This window comes from Ambystoma mexicanum, chromosome 12 (assembly GCF_040938575.1).
Source record: "Ambystoma mexicanum isolate Mex_15411 chromosome 12, UKY_AmexF1_1, whole genome shotgun sequence".
Classification (NCBI taxonomy): Eukaryota; Metazoa; Chordata; class Amphibia; order Caudata; family Ambystomatidae; genus Ambystoma; species Ambystoma mexicanum.
The window spans coordinates 988,163,516-988,189,801 of NC_090936.1; the positions used below are offsets into that span (position 1 = coordinate 988,163,516).

The window sequence follows — 26,286 nt, forward strand, 5'->3', positions numbered from 1 at the left end:
ATTAAGTGGGTTATTCTCATGGGGCCAGGTACACGCATGTGGATCTGTAAAGATCTTTCTGCAGCCTGTATGGCACCTCTGCCTTCAACCCTTATGCATTCAACAACATTAGTTTGATTTAGTTGTATAATACAATCTTATTTACAATGCTGTGAAGCTACAGGCACTCACTCTGATGAAGTTTATTCCTTGCCCAAGGTAGACTCAAGACTCTGGTGGTGATCTCCAAGTCAGGGATAAGGGGGAAGGGAGCCCAGAGCCCAAGGAGATTGTTGCTTCAAATGTGTTAATTAACAAGGGGGGTCCTGAGAGTCCCTCTGCCAGACATTAGTCCTGGTTACGAGAGCCTTACACAGATTCTTTAGCTCACTATTTTTCAGAGGAGAAATATCCAAAACATATCAGTCTTTGTCCTGCCCTGGGGCAGTCCAAAACCGAAATGCTAGGCAAGTCTACTCTGAACAAGAGTACCAACAGCAACCCCAGACACGTGTTTCGGTCTGGTTGGACCTCATCAGTAGGGTGGAGCTGTGCCTCTCTAAGAATAGTGAGCAAGGGGTCCACGTTTCTGGATTCCCCATGTAACTTAAGGTGAGACCCAAAGTTATTAAATCATGCAAATTAACAAGGGGAGGTCTGGGAGTCCCTCTGCCATACATTAGTCCTGGTTATGAGAGCCTTACCAACATTCTTTAGCTCACTATCTTTCACAGAGGAGAAATTTCCAAAACATATCAGTCTTTGTCCTGCCCTGGGGCAGTCCAGCACCGAAATGCTAGGCAATTCATCTCTGAAAAAGAGTACCAACAGCAACCCCAGACACGTGTTTCGGTCTGGTTGGACCTCACCAGTAGGGTTGAGCTGTGCCTCTCTAAGAATAGTGAGCAAGGGGTCCACGTCTGGATTCCCCTAGTACCTTAAGGTGAGACCCAAAGTTATAAAATGATGCAAATTAACAAGGGCGGTCCTGGGAGTCCCTCTGCCAGACATTAGTCCTGGTTACAAGAGCCTTACCCAGATTCTTCAGCTCCCTATCTTTCACAGAGGAGAAATATCCAAAACATATCAGTCTTTGGACTCCCAGGACCCCCTTTGTTTTTGCTTAGAATGTGTTCCCTTCTTTAACCACACATTGTAGGTTTATTTCGCTAAGATGCTTTTAGATGAAATTCAATAGCCTTGGCAAATGGGTAATGATCTAACAGCATTTCATAGAGATAAGAAGTGTGCTGAAGATATGATGAGACCAACGCAACCACTTATAAAAGATGGTTGGAGGTGGGAAGCACTAAAGATCAGCTGCTATGAGGAATCTTTGCTGGGGAATTAACAAATCCAATTTCTCATGTAGAACGTAACAAAGAGGATTGGTCATGGCTCACTCAAACACTAACAACAGATTTTAGAAGGCTAGGAGATCTGGGAATTAGTCTTTAATGAATAATGCTATTTGTCTAACATGACATTTCTGTCTTGGAATTCGTGGTGTTTCAATAATTTTCTTAATAATAAGTTGTTATTAAGAAAGATGTTGCCAAGAAAGATTTAGCAAGATCTTAGCGCATATAATATACTTCATTTACAAGAAGTGTGTCTTACGATGCCTCTGACTCTGGATGGCTATGTTGTAGCGCAACAGCTTGTCACACCATCCAATGGTGTAAGGACGTCAGGGTGCTTAATGACAGCCATCAAAAAATGTGATCTTAACACATTCTAAACATTCTCGAACTCCCACTATGGTATTCTGGCTGTGAAGGTGACTTTTGGAGAGACATATATTCGCCATTCGGTTTTAATTTTCAATATGTATTGGAATCCCTCGATCTTAAAGATAGATAATGTCATATGTGTGACAGCCCAAATTATTGATACCTGTATGGAAGAGCGGGAATGCAGAAATAGTATAGTAGCAGGTGATTTTAACGCTGTTTGCAAAGCAGCCTGGAAAGAGAAACATTTTGGTTCAGATGGGACGCAGTATCGCAATTCAACTAAGCTTGACGCAGGCACAAAATCTTTCAATTAGTTTGATTTGTGGGACATACAAATGACAAATGGCAACATGAAAGGTGATATACCAAACAAGCCTACTTGGCGTAAGAATAAAAAAGCAATGTGTATTGATTACTAACACCACCATTGTTTAATTTATGTGAACAATTCGATATCCCGGAGTCACATCTGAGTGATCATGATTGTTTAACTGTTATTTTCAACTTAATATTTAAGAGTAGAATTAATAAGGGTTTAATGAATTTGCTAGCAAATCAAAAAAGAAATAAGATTGCACTGAAAATATATAATACAAGCGTTTTTAATAGACAAATTAGGCCTCTATATAATCACACAACATGGGAAGAAAAAACATATTTATCAAGTGCTTAGCGGTTTTTGTCCTTTTTCATTAGCAATATTAAACAGGGAACTAATATAGTGAACAGGCCCAAACAGAACATTCTTCGTTTTGATCCAGTGGTTCAAGGGGGAAAACGGTGCCGGTTCATACCGGGCAGCACATTACGAGTTTGCTTGCGGGAGGCGGTATACACGTCTGGTCTGGCCAGACGTGTATACTGGCACCCGCGAGCAGACCAGGAGGCTAACAACGGACCCGTCATTAACGGTTCTGTTGTTAGCATCCTCCACATTCCCATTGAGCCCTATGGGGGCTCAAATGGGAATGGGGACGTACCGGATCCCGAAAATGGGAAATACCGGGCCCGCAAAAGTGAGAATGGCCCGGTAATTCCCTTTTTTCAGGACCCGGACACGAGTTTGGAGGTAGCCAGGCCGGTAATGACATCATGGCTACCTCCAAACTCGTAATGAAGCCCATACAGTGCATCAGCAATATAAAAACGGCACATAACTTACCGTCATCGGTTGCTGCAGAATGATGAGAAACAGATGCTCAGAAGTATTACAACCAAAAGTGCACACAACTTCTGGAGCATAATTAATCGGATGCACTGTACACAGGATGAACTACGGTGCAATCCTGTCCTGGAGGAGGGATGGGATACTTACTTTTTGGATCTTTGTAAGTATACAAAAACAACGGTTCCAAATTTATCACAATTGGAAAAATGGGAAATTGTGTTTGACATAAAAGATTTTGAGCATTTAATTAAAAAGGCGTTGCATTCTAGAGCACTGTTCCCCAATGGATTAATCAATTATATTCGAAAAAATGACATGAAGCTGTGGGATAATTCCCTTTACGTGTTATTTCAATACATTATTGCCACTAAGACCACTCCCAAATCCTGGAAGACATCAATATTTATCCCGATATATAAGAAAGGTGACCAGTGAAACCCATCTGAAAATGGTCAGAATCTACAGGGAAATTGATGAAATATCAAACAGGATTTAGGAATTTAGGATTTAGGAACAAAATCCTATATTTGCTACATGCATGGATTTTTCACAGGCATTCAACACTGTTAATAGAGATTACTTGGGGGGAAAGGTGAATGTATTGAAAATCCTGAAGTTGTTTCCGGCAATCCTAGTCTATCGGCATTCAGACACATGTTTACAGATTAGGTTGGACGGGCCAGGAGCCCTAACAAAGGAACTTCCCACACACAGGGCATTGAGGGAGGGGCGTGTTTTGGCCCTCTGCCTGTTTATCCTATATCTTTCTGATGTGTGGTAATGCCTTGCAGAGGCGTTCTTTGTACCACCCCGATTACATAACTTAAACTGCAATGGATGGCGTATGCATTATACTTCTGGATTGCACCCAATTGGGTTTGCAGCGCCTGATGAATGCCACTATAAGCTATGTTGTGGAGAGTAGGGCAAACACCACTCGTACCAGTTACCAATATGATTTACTTAGGGTTCATCTTAGATGCAAGTCCGAACAGAGGTTTGGTCATGAAAAGAATGAAGGAAAAAGCAACTGGGATGGTTTCGCAAATGAGGAGAATCAATAGAAAATGTGGGAGATTTTCGGGAATCCCCCTCATTAACAGTTAAAAGGCGCAAGTGATTCCAGCACTGCTGTATGGTCAGGAAATTAATAATTTGGCAAGAGAATTGGAGCTTGAAAAAATTTAAACTATAATTTGGAGAAAAAAAACACTTGGCCTCCCCAACTGTATCCGATCGCAGACATTCTACATAAAATGGGAATAAACTGGATGAATGGCTGGTTAAAGTAGAACATTTTAACATTTTAAAAAGTTATTTTAACTCTGGCCAAGAACTCTATATTTTTAGATTTGAAAGAATGTTTGCACAGTGGGAAACCTAGCCCCGTTTCTAATTTCAGGTCCCTAAGTGAAACCATACTGTATTCAATACAGCTAACTGCTGAATCCTTAAAAGCGAATCTAATGCAAATTAAAAAAGCTCTCTTACAGAAAGATTGGCACGTTACCATTGAGAAGCTGCAATCCTACTCACTATTTAAGTGTTTCCACAAACTGTCACACCCATTGGCATACTTACGAATTATCTAAACATTTTCCTAACGCATACTGCAGAAACCAGTTTTTAAGGCTCCAGTTAAATGTGATTCCAACTGGCAAAATCCATTTGCGATCCAACAATCCTGACAGTAAAAATGATTGTGATCTCAGTAAACAACAAGATTTTGTACAAAACCTAAAACATATTTTAATTGTGGAAGAAAGTGCTTTGAGCACACCTTATTACTGCACCAAAAAAATTATGCTTGTTTGCAAAAAGGTACTTAAAGGATAAAGGTTTTTGTAAGTTTTAATGGTGGCCCTTTATGATAACACGTGTTTCGGCAAGGTGCCTTTTTCAAATCAGGGCATTTCCTGTGGTGTCATTATTACGTTACGGTAGTTGTAACTGTTGGATATTACTGGGATGAATCCCAACTGCAATGATTAATCTCTCGCCTCTCGCGTCGGTAGGAGACGCGAGAGATTAATCATTGCAGTTGGGATTCTTGCATCAAATTAACCGGATTCAGATTCATTAGTAAAGAAATTGTTAATATTCAAATGATAATGCACTAATCAACGCTCATAGCACTTTTATTAACTTGATTGGGATAGTTATTAGAATATATATTACATTGACAGTTTTTATACCCATAATAAGTTATGTGAATTGTGTATTTAAGTGAAATAAGAAGTCAAATGTTGATGGTTATAATGACTATGTTTTCCTTTTCTATGAAATTTTAAGCATTTGAATGTAATGTTTTTTCCTTCATATCCAATGTTTGTATATTTATGTAATCACATATGAATAAGATTTACATGGGTGAACAAATTCACAATAAAATATGTTTTTTAAAAAAATTGGTAGATGCAGATTACTGCACTGAAGTACCCTGCTTCTGCCATTCTGGCTCTTCCTTTGGGCGTCCCCTTCAACACCACCTGCTGTGGAAGAATCACCTGCCCCTCACCAATGTACGTTCTACTAACAACCCCAATAGACCATACCTCCACCATTGGCTGGGCCCCAGTTATGGATCTTGTGTTCTGGGTGTGAGGAGGCAGGATGGCAAGTATAGCCAATTTTGATCAGACTCGGCTCGTGTTCGGCTCTTGAGTCAGACCAGACCCCCTGACCAGAGCCGGCCTTAGGGGGGGCGAGCCGGGCGACCGCCCAGGGCGCCATACCTCCCAGGGTGCCCTTAGCCCCCACCACACCAGCTCGGGGCAGTCCCCCAAAAGCTCCCCCAAGCTGGTGCCGCAGGAGAAGGCGTGGCAGGAGCCCCTTTCTGTCAAATGCGCCCGCCGGCGCATTCAATGACAATAGGGTGCTGTTAGCACCCCATTGTCATCAAATGCACCCCTCCGCCGCGGGCGCCTCCAATGACAAAAGGCGCCATTAGCACCCCACCACGCCAGCCCGCGGGAGCCCCTCAAGGGCTCCCCCGAGCTGGCGTAGCAGCAGCAGGCGTGGCAGGTGCCTCATCGTCACCAAATGCACCCGTGCTGGGGGGGCTCATTCAATGACAATAGGGTGCTAACGCGCCCTATTCATATCATTACCGGTGCGAAGAGGTAAAAAAAAAAATGGCCCATCCTGGCCCACCCCCTTCTGCCCTGCCCCCGGTTAACCAGGGGCGCGCGGGGGAGGGCACCAATTCGCCCAGGGCACAGCTGCCCTTAAGGCCGGCCCTGCCCCAGACCCGGCTCTGGCTCGACCCCACCCATGAATTCTCTGGCTCTCCCACCTCTACCTTGAATGCACGTGATGGTTTTTTCGTATGAGTACTCACTTCCTCACACGTAATCGATTTCCCACGCTGTACATTTAAGTAGGTGTTATCAACCTAATGTGGTGAATGCCCAACTTGCGAGATGCATGAAATTCCCGAGGCCCGGGCTGCCAGACAGAAACAAACAATGAAACATCATGGTGATTTGTTAGTATGATTTTTGGTTTGTTAGTATGATTTAAGTTAATGTCTGTTACACCTATAGACCAGCACCTCCCCAGTGTAAGCAAACTGCTGCCAATATCTACGCAACTCATTGTATGTTCTCAGTATGGGCGGAGGTGTTCAAAGTCAGGTGGCGTGTTGACACTTGAAAGGCAATATGATGACATAAGCTGTGCTGAGACAGAAAGCGCCTGTCCTGGTGAATCATTTGCTTCTTACTGGCTGAGAACTAGGCGTGCTAGCTCACATCACGTCTCACCGCCTTCACACACTGACGGTTCCAATCCCCACCCTCTAGTATGGTTCCGCATAAAAAAAGGAAATAGTTCACACACACCGAATATTAAACCGAAACGATCAGGAGCAGGGAAGTCGCGTCAACTTGGATTTCAATTGTAAGTCTTAAGGACCGTTTCATTACTTTTAGGGAGTTGTGATTTTTGGTACTGTGTACATAATTCTATTTTGTCCAGCATGCTGATGACTAAAAGTGATCTTCATTTTTAAAATAAGTAACGAAAAAATAGAGAAAGAACGAAACATCGTATGAAAGATAGAGGAGGGGTTAGAGGGTGGGAGAAGAGAGCAAAAATTGTCCACTGACATAAAGGGGAGAGGGAAACCAGCTTGAGCACTGCTCCCATTCTCCACTGAACAATTTCCAATGAACACCCCAAACAAAGAGAGGGAGCCCTTACTTGTGGACCTGGTATGAGGGCTGAGATTGGGATAGGTCATTCGTTTTGAGGTTTTTGAAACCAGTGGTGAGAATGAGTGAAACTTAATTGAACTGTATGAGGACAGAATTGTTGTGACTGGGAGACACCACTGAAATGTATCAGGCCGTCAATATGGGGACAGGGGTGGGTTGTCCATAATGGCCAAGGGGACGTGGAGCCGGTAGTACCCTCGCCCATCAAACAGCCGAGTCAGCCCAGTGGAAACACTGAGTAGTCCTTCAGGTGCCTGCTGCAGCTGAGGGAATGCTCCTGGGCAAGCTTAAACTGTCGAAAGGAAACATGGTTTCCATTGGACAGTTTAATTCCCCCGAATGCATGTCAAATGGACCATGCAAGGCAGGGGGTGATTTGCTTCCTCAGCCTTGCATGGCCTATTGGGGATTCAGGCAGGGGAACTGAATGTCTAAACGTGTGTAGGGGTGTGTAAGGATTGAGGGAGGCACTCGAAGTTACGCAAGGGGAGATTTATTGTAACGGGGCCCGCCGTGCCCAACCACTTCACATCTCCTCCAACGGTTACTGCGGGCACGTGATCCAAGCTCCGAATGCATACAAGGAGAATGATTCGCGTGCCTCAACATTCCAAAGGGCGCATCACTACACACCTTCCTCCTTAACGAAAACAAAGATTTTCAATGAAATAAATGAAACTAAAATTAACAATTCTACTTAAGGCGTAGTATAAAGAATAACCAAATATGGAAAATGTTAACACAAATATAACTGCTACACTTGAATCAAAGTGGTACAAATAACATTTGTCTACTCAAAACAATACACAATTTTAACACGGATGAGACACAGACTCTTTCAATAAGATGCATAGTCCTTCATCCACACCGGCTTAGACCTGGATCTCTGATAAGTATTTGAACTATCTTGAGCGCCTCCACCTTGAACATTTTCACTCCCACCTTGAACACTACTTCCGGAACTGTCATGAGCACCTCCACCTTGGGCACTTTCACTACCACTCTGAACACTTTCACCCTCTTCATCTCTTTTCTTTTTGTTGTCATGATTAGACTCATCAGTTTCCACTCTCCCATCCACGCCATGTGCCTTTGCAATTTTTCCTTTAGACCAGACCTCTCCTCCTTCTAATACAACCACACTCTTCCTTACTGCAGAAATTCTCTTAGGACCCATACATTTGCTGTCCAAACATTTGTTCACCAGTCTAGGATTCTTTACATATACCATCTCTCCTACCTTCCACTCATGTTCCTTCACTTTCTCACGGGCTTCAAAATACAATTTATTTCTCTCCTGGCTCTCCCTGATGCATTTCATTATCTGTTCTCTATCCACTTGAACTACTCCTGCTACTCCCAACCACCCTGGACACAATTCAGTTCCTGGTTCCCTTCCTTTGAGAGAAACAAATGGTGATACCTTTGTCACTGAATGCAGGGTAGTGAGATAATTCCACGTCATAATCTTCAACATCTGCTTCCATGGCTGCCTTACCCTCATGGCTAGTTGCAAGCCTTCTTTCAAAAAACGGTTGACTCTCTCCACTAGGCCATTGGCCCTTGGGTGATATAATGCAGTTCTAACATGTCTAATGCCATAACTGCTGAGAAATGTCTTCATTGCCAACGATACAAACTGAACCCCATTATCCGAAACAAGTTCAGTGGGCACCCCTTCTCTAAAGGACATTTTTTCTAAGAACGCTATTAGCTCTCTAGCTGTGACCTCTCTTACTGCCTCCCATTCAATCCATTATGTGTGAAAATCCACTAGTACAAACAAAAACCTCAATCCATCTCCCAAACCCATAATGGGTCCCACAATATCCACAGCCACTCTAGACCACGGCTGCTCTGGCACCGTGGTAGGACTCAACGGTGTTTCCCTTGTCACCTTAGTTTTGTCACTCATTTGACACTCCATGCATTCCTTCACCCACCACTCCGCCATCTTGTCTATGCGCGGCCACCAGAAATTCTGCCGCAGTTTCCTCTTCATTGCACTTTCCCCTGGGTGACCCTCAAGAGCCAGTTCCAAAAGGGTCTGCCTGATCGACACTGGAGGTATGATACATCGTCCTCTCCTCAGTTTGCCCTCAAGTATGTTCAACTCCTCCTTAACTTCCCACCATATGCCAAATCTCCTATCCAAACTATTCTTGTGGGGCCATCCCTTCACCGTCCATTCCTTGATCAACTTAAGCTCTTCATCAGCACTTTCTCCCTGCAACCACTCTTCTTAAGCAACTGCCTCATTTATTTCAGCTACCACCGATTCTTCCACTGTCTCATCCTCCACCGTCTCAGTGACACTTAAAGGCATCCTCGATAGGCAATCTGCCACAACATTCTTTTTCCCGGGCAAAAAACTCAGGTCAAAATGATACCCTTGAAGACCTAAACCCCACCTGCTTATCCTTGGCGAACCTAGAGCCCACCTTCCACTCTCAAACAACTGTACTAATGGTTTATGATCAGAGCGAACTACAAATCTCCTGCCCCACAAGAAAAATTTAAAATGCATAACAGCCCAGAACATGGCCAAAGTCTCTCTCTCGATTACTGGATACTTGGACTCCGCACCCCCTCAATGCTCTTGAAGCAAAGGCAATGACTCTCTCCTTATTCTCTCTATCCACTTGTACCAATGTGGCTCCCAACCCCATCAAACTACCATCAACAATCAAAACTGTTTTATCTATGGGATTAAATCTCCCAATAGACGGTGCTTCACTGATTGCTTCCTTGATACTCTCAAACGCCCTGCCACACTCCGGAGACCACTCAAACCTCGACCCTTTTTTAAGAATCATTCCTATGGGGGCCGACACTAAAGCGAAATCTTTCACAAAACAATGGTAATATTCTGCAAGGCCTAAAAAAGACCTCACTTGGTCTTTGTCCGTCGGCACAGGGGTTTTTTTCACAGCTTCTACCAAACACTTTTTTGGTCTCACACCCAGTTCATCGATCTCATGTCCGAGATACTCCACCTTCCCCACCGCAATCTTACACTTGTCCCTTCTTACAGTCACACCGGCTTTTGACAGCCTTCCCAACACTTGCCTCTAAACCTCATCATGTTCAGACTTAGAATTCGCAAACACAAGCATATCATCTTGGAACACTGCAACATTCCTCACACCCTCCATAACTTTGTCCATCACTCTCTGAAATACGGCCGCTGCCGAGGCAAGCCCGAATGGCATCCTCCGATACTTGAAAGTTCCAAAAACTGTAATGAACGCCGTCAAATGCTGGCACTCTTCCTTCAAGGGGATCTGGTGATACGCCTGAGAGAGGTCAATCACAAAAAATATTCTGGCCTTATCGAGAGTCGACAACTTGTCACTGATTATCGGCAAAGGGTGCCCGTCCACAAGAATGTTCCTGTTGATGTCCCTCATATTGAAAAATCTGAAAATGGCAGGGAAACTCTAGCCTCTGGACCAGAGTATTACAATTGCATAGAACAACAGAAAAAGATTGTCCAGAGAAACAAATCAATTTGAAAAAATGCGTATCAAAATTTATTGAAAGTGATACCAACAATTTAAACAATGGTGAGTCAATCACAAATAATTAAACACTGATCACTTTAATACAGCAAAACAGCAGCAACCGTATGCCTAAAGTCGGCTAAAACATTGTCACACATACTTGCCATTCATAGTGCACTTATTCAAACCCAACTCAACATACCGTGACATACATCCAAAAGCTTAAAAGACAAAAGAATCATGCTAAAAAACCTGTGGGGAGAAGGAATTCATGACTGGTCCCCATCAAACAGACATAATTTTTATATTCATAATCAACAGAATTAATTAATAAATAATCTATTGTCAGGGTGGATCAGAAGGAAAAGTGCAAAAGATCACAACCCTGTAGGGTATATCTCTCAACTGGTTTCGACGTGTAGTGGTAGTAAACACAACGTCTTCCTCAGGAGGTGGATGTTACCATTCTGTAAAACACAAAAACATGGCTATAGACTAATGCGTAGAACATATGAGTCATAGCTGACTGTCTGCCGAATACAATTAAACAGAGAGGGCAACTACAAAAGAGCAGCCCAATTTTCTTTGTGAAACAACTCAGGGATCATATATGCCGTATAACAATAAAGCAAAATAGGAATCCCAATCTAACAGCTATATATGACAGAGCGAAAGGGTTAGTGACTCCCAAAAGAAGACCGTGCAGAATGGTGGGGAACCTTCAGGACCATGGTTAATCTGCGACAAGTATATAAGTGCACAATGCAGATTATATATAAACATATGATTGTTAGTCCAAAGAAGACCAATACTGGACCAACCTGATGAATGCCAAATTGCTATGGTGGCCGTAACAAAGTGATATGGTCAGTCACGCTGGGGGAAGCCAGGACCAAATCCTAACCTAAAGTAAGACCGACATGCAAAAAATGAAATAAAACAAGACAAAAAGTGCTATATCAAGTGCTTGAAACTGGAGCAAAACATGGTGGCTCACCTGAAAAGGCACCCTATTGAATTAGGGGAAGCCAAGTTGCAGATGTTGGAAGTTGGGAAAGCAGCACAGCTTAACCCGAAACACCAGTGTCATCTGTAGATCACTACAACAAACCAGTTGAGAAGCCCATTATAATGATGAAATAGCAGAAAATGGCAAAACATGCCTAGACAGAATGCAGGCGCTGCTTTGGTAAAATTACAAACAGAGCTGTGCTGTAAGGTTCCTCAGCGGACATGCCCATCCCTCAAGGAGGCCAAGAGTATTATGCCAGTACAGAACAACATGTGCAGCATTAACGTGGATGTTCAAAAAATGAATTAGCAGAAAATGGCAAAAAATGCCAAAGCAGAAAGCAGACACTGCTTTGGAATGTCAAGCTGTGAGAGTCCACAGCAGACTTGCCTATCCCTCAAGGGGGCCAAGAGTGTTGTTATACACGTTTAAAATTACATGCACTGCATTCACGTGAATGCTCGAATGACTGCCCTGTTAAAGAATGTGCATGGCAGCACTAAACTGTCATCCAAAATGCAGCCCCTCTTAAAAGTGCTCAGAATTCCCACAATTAAGGTGTACAAAGCGTAAGAACTAGCCGCTCGCTTACCTCCATCAAACAATTATTCATCTCTGTCAAGTGGATAATAGAGGTCAAAAAGGTTGACTCTGCGACCCGAAATAGATTTCCTCACTCAAAACGCCACGCATGCATGTAGGCAGTCTGTGTACCTCTGTGTATGTGAGGTGGGGCAAAGCAACTGAGAGCAACATGATGCAGAACTGGGAGCAGCGAAAACATATATTGAGATGGTGGCCAGTGATTACGTTGCTGAAAAAGCAAAGCATCAATAATCAAAGGTGTGATTACAATGAAATAAAAAAAATAAAAAAACAAGGGTATAAATAATCGAATCAAGGTTTGAATCTCGAATTGCACAGAGTAATGCAGTATTGCTGGTTGGGTTTATAACTGAACAAAAAGACAAAAAAGGGTTCTGTTATGAAAAGTATAAAAAGGGGGGACTAAGGGAGGCTTCAGGGGTCGATGAGGGAAGGTAATTAGGAGGTGCACGCTTGTTAAAAGGTACTTATTGCGTCAGGTGTAGGTAGAATGTGTTTTAGGTTAGTTAAAGAAAGTAAACAACTGTAGGAAATGTTGTACATCTGGAATCATATTTATGCAACTCCACTAGATGGCACTGTGAGACCATACATACTAAATGTATGTGAAAGTTCAAGGTGACAGCAAGAGAGGTCAGCCATGACCAATCTTTGCTAATGTTTAAGAGAGCAGCAAGTTGCGCAATCACTGCTGATTCGGGAGGTCCACTCATAAGAGGCCTAGTGTCACTTATCGTTCGCAGAGTTTCTAATTCTTCCGGTGTTTCGTTAAAGGTAATTGCCTCGTCAATAGTATCAAAAAGAAAAGGAGTTAGTCCAATTAGCTTGAGGTCCCTCCTGTGCTGCCACACTAAATCTGCTATGTTTGGAGATTGGAATTGACACACCATCCGATGATTGTTCATCACCAGAAGCGTGATCCATTCAATATCCCTAGAGTTTAAAGTTCTAAGAGCTGGTATTTTATAAAATGCCTGTAGTATAAAGGATTGGTTAATTGATGTCAGCATTGCTTATCCAGCCAACAATGTTGGATGAGGTTGGGGGCACACTATCATTCTCAGCATGGGAGGATGCTTTTCCTTTGTGCAATCTTGGTGATTTGCACAATGGATCACTCTCAACAATAGAGGGTGTTTGTTTAATTCCCAAGATCTTATTAGGCATGGTCTCATTAATTATTGCCATCAGAGGTTTTCCCACTAATTTCCCCACACCCTGTGTTTTAGGAGACCCTTGAGCTGAGCAAGGAGCGCTCATTGACGGCTGCCCCCTAGCTTCAAGTATATGAACTCCCATGTTGCTTTTTTTATTTGCAATTGGTTTATAAAACATCGATAGTTGCGTTTGTTGGGGAATTGTTAGGCTAGAAGCGAATTCCATTTGTTTGGCTTAACTTAATTTATCCACCTGAGAATCCACATCTGTTTTACCGAGAGGCCTAACCTCACTTTTTGAGCCGGAAGGCAAATCCTTTTGTTGAACCTTTGCTAGTGGAATCGGCAGAAGTCCCACCGTTTAGTTGTAAGACTCTTTTACTCTCCTCAGAGAGTTTGTCTAGATCAATACCAACTTCTATATTAGTAGAGGTGCCTATCACCTTTTTGTGCACCATCGCCTCATTATGTTTGGAGCTTAAAGTTTTTTTTGTTTTTTTGCCTAACGCCTGCTGAGCGGCTTGCCGGTTGGCTTTTCTTTTTAGTGCACGTAAGGACAAGCGTTTCTCTGTCCTGGATGAGAACTGAGTCCCAGCACCAGAATTGCAGATCTCCTCGAATCCCTCATCAACCTCAATTAGCTCAAGTTCACTTCGCACCTCAGCATCCATCAAGTTAGTGAGGGCAGAAGGGCTATCATGGTGGTCAATTTCTACAGGTTTAGAGCTTGAGGGTTCAGCCGTCTGAGCCGTAACTTGTGATGAATCTTCCACCTGGAGAAAAAAAATATATCGGCTCTATTTTTTCACTATTTTGGACCACTTTCTGGCATAGGTGTGCATGTGTCAGTGTCTGAGTAGCGGACATAGCTTGAGTTGCCCCTAATGCCTGTGCAAAAGTTTGCGAAGAAATGAGAGGGGGTGTTGCTACATCCTGCTGTTGTATGAATTGGTCATTCATCACAGTGCTTACTGTTTGAGTTGCTACTGCGGTTGTGGTACGTATAACATTGTTCTGGCGATTGAAACACCCGCCCTCAAGTCTATATTTCTCAGCAAAAATATAGCCCTCCAATTTATTTACTTTAGATAAAACTTCAAATGATGAAGCTTTTAGATCACGTAGTTCGTAATGTATATAGTCGTGCCCTTTGTCTAGAAGGTTCAAAACTCTTGATAATACTGGATGGGAGGCCTCTAAGTTCAACAAGTCCTCTCATGGATTTAATGGGTCAGCCACTAATAGGGAAGTGCCATCCGTATTAAAAAGACTTGTCAAATTTTGGTCAGTATGTAAAGGGGCGCTTTTTCCCTTATCTGGCAGCGTACCTTTGGGCGAGCTTGCCAGAGGCCCTGTTTTTGATGAGTCATCCAGAGGTGGATTATCATGTAATTGGTTCATATCAACAATGCTGTCCACCTCCCTGTAATGGAGATGGACATTTGCAACCTTCCCTACCGCTGCAGTGACTGGCATGGAGGGACCAACTGAGAGTCTTACACGTGTTTCTAATCCTGCCATTACTGCGGGGGCAAGGATTGATATGTCAGAGGGGGGGCCGCTCGATTGATATGTCAGAGGGGGGCCCGCTCAGTTCCTCTTCATTTTCAACCAAGGAAGCAGACAACCCAATATCTCGCATGCTCAGGAAACTTTTTATAGGTACATAGTTTGAGTCATTGTGTACCTGGGTGGGGATAGAAGGCAGACCTGCCACTGGTTTTGATCGTAGTTCACTCTGTGCTCGAGCATGAGCGAAAGCTGCCTCGTGACAAATATTGTTTACGTTTTGAGAAAGAGACAAGTTACCAATGTTTGATTCAAAATGGAGTTCGGTGTTGCCTGGCAGTTCAACAATGTTGTCTGCAGTCCTTTTCACTTGTTTTGATTCGGCCTTATTGACTCCGTTATTAATAGTTGGTATTGATTGTTTTTTTGCTGGCATTTTAACTATTCGACCACTTCTCAACTTGAAAGACATCATTAATTAATAAAGTTTCCCTCAGTGCAAGAAGCATCCCGATTTCATAATTTCAATTTACAAGGTCTTTTGAGTTAAGGCCTGCCTAAGTGTAATACACAAATCCCTTTTGTTACTGAGTACTATCAATAGGGATGGACCAGACAAATCTAAAAGGAACAACACAAAATAACCAATCAATTGCCCAACATGAATGCCCCACCAAAAAAGCTCATGTCCCAAATCGTTGTTTTCTGGGATTAGCCCACAGAATAAGAACGTAGTACGCAACAGTTTTCAAGTTCAGGAATATGTCAACCTCGCCACTCCGGTCGACTTTAACTCTCCCTATTTCCTCCTCCTCCTCTTCACCTGATAGATCGACATCCGTGTCAAAAGGTGTTATTGATCTTCGGGCTCTGTAGTCTTTCTTGTTTTTAGCTTGATGACGGATCTCCCTCGAAGAGAAGCCACTGTGAAGGTTTGTCAGAGAGCCCACCTTGTGACCCCTTCCCCGAGAGGGACAAAGAATGGGGAAAAAGCCTGGAGTGCCATAAAAAGCCCCAAAGAAATGCTGCTGACAGGATCCTGGGTGGAAGATGGGCTCAGCCGGTAGTCCGAAGTATAAGCAATTCAGGTAAGACGGAGCCAGGAAGAAGTGCAGAATCTTGCGGAAGGAGGTAGGAAAAAAAAAAGAGGCTGATTCATGGAATTAATGTGCGCTGAAAATTCACGCGCAAGCGTGCGAAACCGTGCGAATCGCAGTGCAAGTGCGAAAATCGCAGTGCAAGTGCGAAAATCGCAGCAAAACCCGCGCACATCGATTCATGGAAGTCCGTGCGCGAGTAAAATCTGGGATGTGCGCTGAAAATCTGCGTGGCGCACGCCGGCGCACAGGTCTTCTAGCGGCGTGCGCTACGGCCACAGCGAAAGCGCACACAGCTCGGCGCACATAACAGAAGTAGGCGTAACACGGGGCGTGACACGCGGAATGGGGAACAACGCGTGAAAATGTGGGCGTCACGGGAGAAGGACAGGAGGCAAGTGCGCGGAACGCCCACACGCTCTCCTACAACACGTATTCATGGGATCGAATAGGGCAAACCAGCGCACGGGCGAAGACGCGCACAGGCCTAAACACGTCTGCCACACGAGGGCAGGCGGCAGCGTCCCTGCGCATGAAAAAAATGTGCGCCGAAATGTGCGCTAACAAAAAGCACGTATATACAGCTCTGATGATTGTCCCATACTGTGGCCCTCTAGGCCAAATGACGTGCAAAGGGGTACGCGACAAACACGAACACCCGCTGTGTCAAAAATAGCGTGTGCGTGTATTTCGGGGGTGTGCGGGAAGTTTCACACGCGATTGGCCTTGGGCGAGCGGGGTGCGTGTAAATCTGGGGTTCGCGGGAAGTTTCACACGCGATAGGCCCTGTGCAAGTGGGGTGCATGTATTCCTGGGGTTCGCGTGAAGTCGCACACGCGATTGGCCTGGTTGCGTGTAAATCTGGGGTTCGCGGGAAGTCTCACACGTGATAGGCCCTGTGCAAGTGGGGTGCATGTATTCCTGGGGTTTGCATGAAGTTTCACACGCGATTGGCCTGGGTACGTGTAAATCTGGGGTGCGCGGGAAGTTTCACACGCGATTGGCCTTGGGCGAGCGGGGTACGTGTATTTCTGGGGTGCGCGGGAAGTTTCACACGCGATTCCAGCAGGGTACGTGTATTTCTGGGGTTCGTGGGAAGTTTCACACGCGATAGGCCCTGTGCGAGTGGGGTACGTGTATTTCGGGGGTGCTCGGGAAGTTTCACATGCGACAGGCCCTGTGCGAGTGGGGTACGTGTATATCTGGGGTGCAGGGGAGTCCTACACGTGAATTGGCAGTGTGGGTCCTCCCAGGTGTTCCCTCTACACCCTCCACGGCCCCTGCAGGCAGCCCACACCACAGGGGACTACCCTGCACCCCTGGTCATGTCCCGCAGGCAGCCCATCCACCATGGGCATGCCCCCCAGGCAAGCCACATGTCAGCTTGCACTACTGATCATCAACGCATGACCCCCTCCACCCCCACCCCCCAGCAGTGCAGGGCACCTGCCCGCAGGCCCCCACTCATGTCCCCTTGCACCCCCACCCCCCAGCAGTGCAGGGCACCTGCCAGCAGGCCCCCACTCATGTCCCACTCATGTCCCCTTGCACCCCCGCCCCCCAGCAGTGCAGGGCACCTGCAGCAGGCCCCCACTCATGTCCCCTTGCACCCCCACCCCCCAGCAGTGCAGGGCACCTGCCAGCAGGCCCCCACTCATGTCCCACTCATGTCCCCTTGCACCCCCACCCCCCAGCAGTGCAGGGCACCTGCCAGCAGGCCCCCACTCATGTCCCACTCATGTCCCCTTACACCCCCACCCCCCAGCAGAGCAGGGCACCTGCCAGCAGGCCCCCACTCATGTCCCTGTCATGATGCCTACCCCCGGAGCACCAGGCCAGGCCCAGCACCCCCGGGAGCAGGCATCACGCCCCCGGGTAAAAGCCCAGCGGCCCTTTATAGGGGCTCTTTGGACTCTGTCCTGGCGCCGTTGGCGCCAGGCTCATGTTGGGCATCAGTCCTGGCGCCATAGGCGCCAGGCTCATAAGGGGAAGTGTTTGGTACACTTACCTGAAGCAGACCATCCTGCACACTCACCTGATGCAGACCATGCTGCATGAAGAACCAAGCCAAATGAGGCTTAGGAGGGACTATTTTTCTGAAGGAACTATTTTGTTACTTGGGTGGGGCTGTGGAAGAATACTCACCTGGAACTTCTTCCAAAGCTATTTAAGCCACGCCCGGACAGCCACACGTGCTTCGCGTTGTTCTGCATCCCAGCAGCTGAACGCTCACCGTGTCTGCTCCTGCACCTGGACTCCAGCCACGCCCGCCTCAAACCTGGAACACCTGTAAGGGAATAAGAGAAGAGAAAGGTGAAAACCAAGAACTTATTCAACCTTCTTACCTGCATCTGGAATCTTCACGCCAGCATTCCTGAAGGAAGACTTCCATTTAAAAGCACTGCGTTGCTCGCTGCAGCGCCACGCTTCACTCACCTGTTCCCGAGATGCCGCCCGGCTCCATCGCGGCTCTCAGCACCGGTCGCCACATCTCTGCACCCAGGGGAGAGAAGAAGAGACAAAAGGTGAGCAAGGGAACACAAGAGGAAAGCCGAATTTTCAGCCATATTTCTTACCGGCTTTTCTTGGTGAACCATTCCACATCTCGGGTCGGCGCCGCATCGTTGGCAGGTACCGCACCCCGGCCCCTATGGGGAAAGGACAAAAGACATTACTGGGGAATTATAAAGACATTTAGAGGGGTCGCCCTCATCACTAACTCACCTGATTTTACCACCGGCAATTTAACCCCTCAACGCATCGCCTTTGTTCTGCACCTGAAATAAAGGACAGAAAAGACAACATAAAAGGAGGCTCACACTTGAACTTTTGCATCTTCATACTTACGGCGTATCGCTCAGAAAAGTCAAGTGGATGTGCCAGTGCCATTCTGAAAACCAGTGAAGTAACTGGACCAACACGCGCCCCTGCACAAGAAGCAGGATGGAGAGTTCATCCTTCCAAACCATAAGGTGAGCTTAACCGGGGGTTTTGGAGGAATCAGAGAAGAACGAAGGGGGAAAGGGGGGAGCAAGCACACTATTCAGCAGACAGTTAATACCCTTTCTCATCTGCAGAAGGATATTCCTACGGGCCAGACAAGCAAGATTTGGGGGTCCTGTTCAATCGGTGGTCCGAATTCTGCGCATCACGCTTGAAGAGGCCACAGCAACCCAGACCAGACCAGCGCCTCCGTGGGAGCCAGGTGAGCGTTACAGAACGCGAAGCCTTCCTACAAATTCCCACCCAGGCGCTATGGAAACTTCCGAGACTGACCAGTTGGCCCAACTACTGGGGGAATTACGGGCCGAAGTACACGCCGCTCGTCAAGAGACTAATGCTCTGAGGAGGGAAGTGATTGTAACAAAGGAAAGAGCTGATGACCTGGCTAGACAGCTTTTGCAAGGTCAAGCTGGACAAACTCCTTTACCCGGTTCCGGAGGGAACCCTGCTCCTGTGCTTTCCAGTAACCCGGTGCAGATTAATCTACCTGGAAACATGCCGCTGGCCCCACCCGAACGCTTTGCTGGGGACCCCAAACGATTCGCCGTATTCATGAATCAGTGTCGTTTGCATTTCCTGTGCAGACCTGGGGCCTTCCCTAATGACCAGACCAAGGTAGCCTTTGTATTGTCATATCTCAGCGGCAGTGCTGCCGATTGGTCAGTTCCACTGGTAACTCAAGATGACCCGATTCTTCGTGATTTTCAAGGATTTCAAGCAAGCATGGAAAGGTTATTTGCTCGTCACTCCCAGGGGCAGGCTCTAGATGACAAACTTCTATCTCTGCGACAGGGCAATCAAGACCTCCTTTCCTACATTGCAACCTTTAATAGAATAATTGTGGAAACTGGGTGGCCAGAGGAGAAAAGAATCACGTTATTTTATCGAGGTCTACGCGGAGAACTTAAAGATGTCCTGGCCCAAGTTGTAAATCCGCCCCAAGAATGCTCAGAATATATAGACTTAGTGGTCCAATTGGATCACAGACTCCAAAACAGAAAAGCAGATCGGTCCAAGTTTGAGACCCGGGTGTTAGTCAAGACCCACGCTAACCTCAATGGGGCTGAAGCCTCTGAGCCAATGCAAATCGGAGGAGTTAAAGGACCTTTAACGCAAAAGGAACGTGAAAGAAGACGGCAGATGCACTTATGTCTTTATTGTGGATCCTCTGGACACTTTCTATGAGATTGCCCGACAAGGCCGCCCAGGAAGGTGGTAGGAGCCGCTGATAAAATCCATGAAACCTCTGTATCGGGAAACGACCCCTCCCGACAAGCGTAGGGGTCCGCTTGCCGAGCTTGAAAACAAACTTTTAGACCTCGCATTTCACTGTGCCAATGGTCCTCGTAGATCCGGAACAGCCTAAGCAGTTGCATGCAATAAAGGCATACATCGATAGTGGGGCTATAGGAAACTACGTGGATCGTGAATTGGTCTCCAGGATTAACCTTCCCCTGCGTCCTAAAACCAGCAAAGATGTCATTACCACAGTTGATGGAACCGAAATTGCCTCGGGACTGGTAACACATTCCACAGCTGAGGTGACACTTGTAGGTCCGGACGGCCATCGGGAGGCAGTTGTGTTTGATGTAATCAAGGCTCCACAGTTTCAGGTTATTCTCGGAATCCCTTGGTTAGAGACACATAATCCTCGAATTGATTGGCGAGCGAAGAGAATAACCTTTCCGGAGTGTGCACGAACCTGCTACCCAGAAAATCTGAAGATCAGTCTAGCATCAGTAACCTCTGTCTCCATGCAACTACCTCCGGAATACCAAGACTTTCAGGACGTCTTCCAAAAGGAACAGGCAAACACGTTACCTCCTCACAGATCGTACGATTGCCAAATCGATCTGGTGCCCGGTGCACAACCCCCTTGTAGCAGGATTTATGCCCTTACTGAGCTGGAGAATCTGCATTTGAAACAATATTTAGATCAATACCTAGCCAATGGTTTCATTCGCCCGTCAAAGTCTCCGGCATCCTCGGCTTTGTTCTTCGTGCCAAAAAAAGAAGGCGACCTTAGAACTTGTATCGATTACCGCGCATTGAACCAGATAACTGTTAAAAATCGTTACCCTCTGCCTTTGATCCCTGAACTCCTTGACCAGGTGAAGGACGCTTGCATATACACCAAGTTAGATCTCCGGGGGGCTTATCATCTGGTACGAGTAAAAGAAGGCGACGAATGGAAAACGGCCTTCCGTACAAAATATGGACTATTCGAATACCAGGTGATGCCTTTCGGGTTGTGCAACGCGCCTGCTGCCTTCCAATTCTTCATGAACGATGTCCTTCGGGAACTCATCGATGTCTGTGTTGTCGTGTATATCGATGACATTCTGGTGTACTCCTCTTCGGAATCTGATCACAGAAAACATGTCAGGGCCGTCCTTGAGAAATTGCGCCAGCACAAACTGTTTGCAAAGCTGGAAAAATGCGTTTTCCATACCACCGAGGTTGAGTTTCTTGGATTCATCCTGACACCTAAAGGGGTCTGAATGGACTCACGGAAAGTGGATGCCATCCTCAAATGGCCATCACCTAGTTCGGTGAAAGGTGTCCAAAGCATGCTTGGTTTTGCCAATTTTTATCGCAGGTTTATCCCGGAATTTTCACCGGTGGTGCAACCCATCACTGCACTCTTGCGGAAGAATAAACGTTTTGAATGGACCGAGGAAGCTGAACAGGCCTTTCAGGAATTAAAAGCTAAATTTACGTCCGCACCTATTTTGAAACACCCGCGTCCTGATCTCCCATATATAGTCAAAAACGACGCATCCAGCTTAGCCATGGGAGCTGTCCTGTCTCAGAGAGACCCCGAAACCAACCAACTGCACCCCGTAGCATTTTGGTCCAGAAAGTTCTCACCGCCGGAGATAAATTATGCAATCACCGATAAGGAATTATTAGCCATTAAGTCCGCCTTTAAGGCTTGGCGGCATTATCTTCTTGGCGCCAGGCATCCCATCACCGTGATCACTGATCACCGAAATTTACAATATTTAAAAACTGCCAAGGCTCAGTCTTCACGACAGCTCCGATGGGCTTTATTCTTTGCTGAGTTCGATTTTGTAATCACCTACCGTCCCGGCTGTAAGAATGGCAAAGCGGACGCGCTATCTCGAATTGGATTGGGAGAAATGGACACAAACTCAAAACCTGTGCCGATAATTCCCCAACAAAGAATCTTGGGGATAACCACTTTACAAACCCTTGAAGACATTCAAGCACGGGTAAAACTATTCCTGGACTCTTCAGCCTTGCAGGATTGGATCAAAAGGGGGTCTGCCTTTTCAATCAACGATGGCTTACCTTACTTCCAAGGACGTTTATTTTTGCCAGAAAAGGAATTGCAAGAACTGGTTATTTCCCGTCATCACGATACTCTGATGGAAGGACATCCTGGCATTGCCAAAACAGAGGAAAAAATTAAACGACAATTCTGGTGGCCGTCCTGGCGAAAGGATATTAAATCTTTCGTGATGTCCTGTGGAGTTTGCGCCCAAAACAAAGGTCAAAAAACAAAACCCGCTGGTCTTCTTCAACCTTTAGACATTCCACCAGCACCTTGGCACACCTTGTCACTAGATTTTATCACGGACCTGCCCTCTTGTAATGGATACAATACTATTCTGGTTGTGGTGGATTTATTTTCCAAGATGGCCCATTTTATTCCGTTGAAAGGATTACCTTCAGCTTTTGTTCTTGCCAAGGAATTCCTCGAAAATATCATCCGTCTGCATGGATTCCCGTCCATACTAATCTCCGATCGGGGAAGCCAGTTTATTTCTCATTTTTGGAAAAAGTGTTGTCAACTGGCACAAATCGACGTAAGACTCTCAACCAGCCACCACCCACAGACCGATGGTCAGACGGAGAGAACGAACCAGACCCTTGAACAATATCTACGATGTATGTTGCACCAATCGGAGGGTAATTGGAAGGATATTTTATGGGTGGCTGAATATGCATACAATAACTCGATACACTCTGGAACTGGTCAGAGCCCCTTTTATACCCTATATGGACATCACCCTCGTACTTCAGACTTGGACTCACCTTTGAGCCTCGAAATGCCCGCAGTGGACCATTTGCATTCTACGATTACTCAAGCCTTCAAGGATGCTACTGCACACTTACAACATGCGAAAGGGAAATACAAAAAGAATGCGGATCTGCATCGAAAGGAGGCGCCCCCATACCAACTAGGGGATCAAGTATGGTTGGCTACCAAACACTTATCGCTCAAGGGACCTCAGACTTTTAATCCAAGGTATTTAGGCCCTTACTCGATCAAAGCTATAATTAACCCAGTGGCAGTCAAGCTAGATCTACCAGCTAACATGCGGATTCACCCCGTTTTTCATGTGTCGCTTTTGAAACCAGTGCAACCAGGAACCAGATTAATAAAGCCACCAGAACCAATCCAGATAGATGGGGAGCCTGAATTCGAGGTGAAGAACATTTTGGACTCTAAAATCTCAAAATCAAAACTTTTCTATCTAATTGATTGGAAGGGGTACGGGCCTCAGGAAAGATCTTGGGAACCCAGCGACCACGTACATGCACCTCGGCTAGTAAAAAGGTTCCATCGGAATTTCCCGAACAAACCGAAACCTCCTGGGAAAACGACCTTGGGAGGGGCCTTGGGGGGGAGTGCTGTCATGATGCCTACCCCTGGAGCACCAGGCCAAGCCCAGCACCCCCGGGAGCAGGCATCACGCCCCCGGGTAAAAGCCCAGCGGCCCTTTATAGGGGCTCTTTGGACTCTGTCCTGGCGCCGTTGGCGCCAGGCTCATGTTGGGCATCAGTCCTGGCGCCATAGGCGCCAGGCTCATAAGGGGAAGTGTTTGGTGCACTTACCTGAAGCAGACCATGCTGCACACTCACCTGATGCAGACCATGCTGCATGAAGAACCAAGCCAAATGAGGCTTAGGAGGGACTATTTTTCTGAAGGAACTATTTTGTTACATGGGTGGGGCTGTGGAAGAATACTCACCTGGAACTTCTTCCAAAGCTATTTAAGCCACGCCCGGACAGCCACACGTGCTTCGCGTTGTTCTGCATCCCAGCAGCTGAACGCTCACCGTGTCTGCTCCTGCACCTGGACTCCAGCCACGCCCGACTCGAACCTGGAACACCTTTAAGGGAATAAGAGAAGAGAAAGGTGAAAACCAAGAACTTATTCAACCTTCTTACCTGCATCCGGAATCTTCACGCCAGCATTCCTGAAGGAAGACTTCCATTTAAAAGCACCGCGTTGCTTGCTGCAGCGCCGCGCTTCACTCACCTGTTCCCGAGACGCCGCCCGGCTCCATGGCGGCTCTCAGCACCGGTCGCCACATCTCTGCACCTAGGGGAGAGAAGAAGAGACAAAAGGTGAGCAAGGGAACACAAGAGGAAAGCCGAATTTTCAGCCATATTTCTTACCGGCTTTTCTTGGTGAACCATTCCACATCTCGGGTCGGCGCCGCATCTTTGGCAGGTACCGCACCCCGGCCCCTATGGGGAAAGGACAAAAGACATTACTGGGGAATTATAAAGACATTTAGAGGGGTCGCCCTCATCACTAACTCACCTGATTTTACCACCGGCAATTTAACCCCTCAACGCATCGCCTTTGTTCTGCACCTGAAATAAAGGACAGAAAAGACAACATAAAAGGAGGCTCACACTTGAACTTTTGCATCTTCATACTTACGGCGTATCGCTCAGAAAAGTCAAGTGGATGTGCCAGCGCCATTCTGAAAACCAGTGAAGTAACTGGACAAACACGCGCCCCTGCACCAGAAGCAGGATGGAGGGTTCATCCTTCCAAACCATAAGGTGAGCTTAACCGGGGGTTTTGGAGGAATCAGAGAAGAACGAAGGGGGAAAGGGGCGAGCAAGCACACTATTCAGCAGACAGTTAATCCCCTTTCTCATCTGCAGAAGGATATTCCTACGGGCCAGACAAGCAAGATTTGGGGGTCCTGTTCAATCGGTGGTCCGAATTCTGCGTATCACGCTTGAAGAGGCCACAGCAACCCAGACCAGAGCCTCCGTGGGAGCCAGGTGAGCGTTACAGTCCCCTTGCACCCCCACCCCCCAGCAGTGCAGGGCACCTGCCAGCAGACCCCCACTCATGTCCCCTTGCACACCCACCCCCCAGCAGTGCAGGGCACCTGCCAGCAGGCCCCCACTCATGTCCCCTTGCGCCCCCACCCACCAGCAGTGCAGGGCACCTGCCAGCAGGCCCCCACTCATGCCAGCAGGCCCCCACCCATGTCCCACACATGTCCCCCTGCACCCCCACCCCCCAGCAGTCAGGGGCACCTGCCAGCAGGCCCCCACACATGTCCCACTCATGTCCCCTTGCATCCCCACCCCCCAGCACTGAGGGGCACCTGCCAGCAGGCCTCCACTCATGTCCCACTCATGTCCCCTTGCACCCCCACCCCCCAGCAGTGCAGGGCACCTGCCAGCAGGCCCCCACTCATGTCCCCTTGCACCCCCATCCCCCAGCAGTGCAGGGCACCTGGCAGAAGGCCCCCACTCATGTCCCCTTGCACCCCCACCCCCAGCAGTGCAGGGTACCTGCCAGCAGGCCCCCACTCATGACCCCTTGAACCCCCACCCCCCAGCAGTGCAGGGCATCTGCCAGCAGGCCCCCACTCATGTCCCACTCATGTCCCCTTGCACCCCCACCCCCCAGCACTGAGGGGCACCTGCCAGCAGGCCCCCACTCATGTCCCACTCATGTCCCCTTGTACCCCCTCCCCCCAGCAGTGCAGGGTACCTGCCAGCAGGCCCCCACTCATGTCCCCTTGCACCCCCACCCCCCAGTAGTGCAGGGTACCTGCCAGCAGGCCCCCACTCATGTCCCCTTGCACCCCCACCCCCCAGCAGTGCAGGGCACCTGCCAGCAGGCCCCCACTCATGTCCCCTTGCACCCCCACCCCTCGGCAGTGCAGGGCACCTGCCAGCAGGCCCCCACTCATGTCCCCTTGCACCCCCACCCCCCAGCAGTGCAGGGCACCTGCCAGCAGGCCCCCACTCATGTCCCCTTGCACCCCATCCCCCAGCAGTGCAGGGCACCTGCCAGCAGGCCCCCACTCATGTCCCCTTGCACCCCCACCCCCAGCACTGCGGGGCACCTACAGCAGGCCCCCACTCATGTCCCCTTGCACCCCCACCCTCCAGCAGTGCAGGGCACTTGCCAGCAGGCCCCCACTCATGTCCCCTTGCACCCCCACCCCCCAGCAGTGCAGTGCACCTGCCAGCAGGCCCCCACTCATGTCCCCTTGCACCCCCAC

General features: G+C 47.3%; 1 protein-coding gene across 3 annotated transcripts in view; it reads left to right on the top strand.

Annotated features, from left to right (window-relative positions):
• The first annotated feature begins 6,650 nt into the window (after positions 1 to 6,650).
• TYMP (thymidine phosphorylase) overlaps positions 6,651 to 26,286 on the top strand; it is a 490,120-nt gene continuing 470,484 nt past the window's right edge. For 2 of the 3 annotated variants that reach the window (XM_069629484.1, XM_069629482.1), the window contains exon 1: positions 6,652 to 6,783. The gene's annotated coding sequence lies outside the window, so the exon portion shown is untranslated. Of the gene's footprint in view, positions 6,784 to 26,286 lie in introns of all 3 variants that reach the window. The other variant, XM_069629487.1, reaches the window with a different exon arrangement.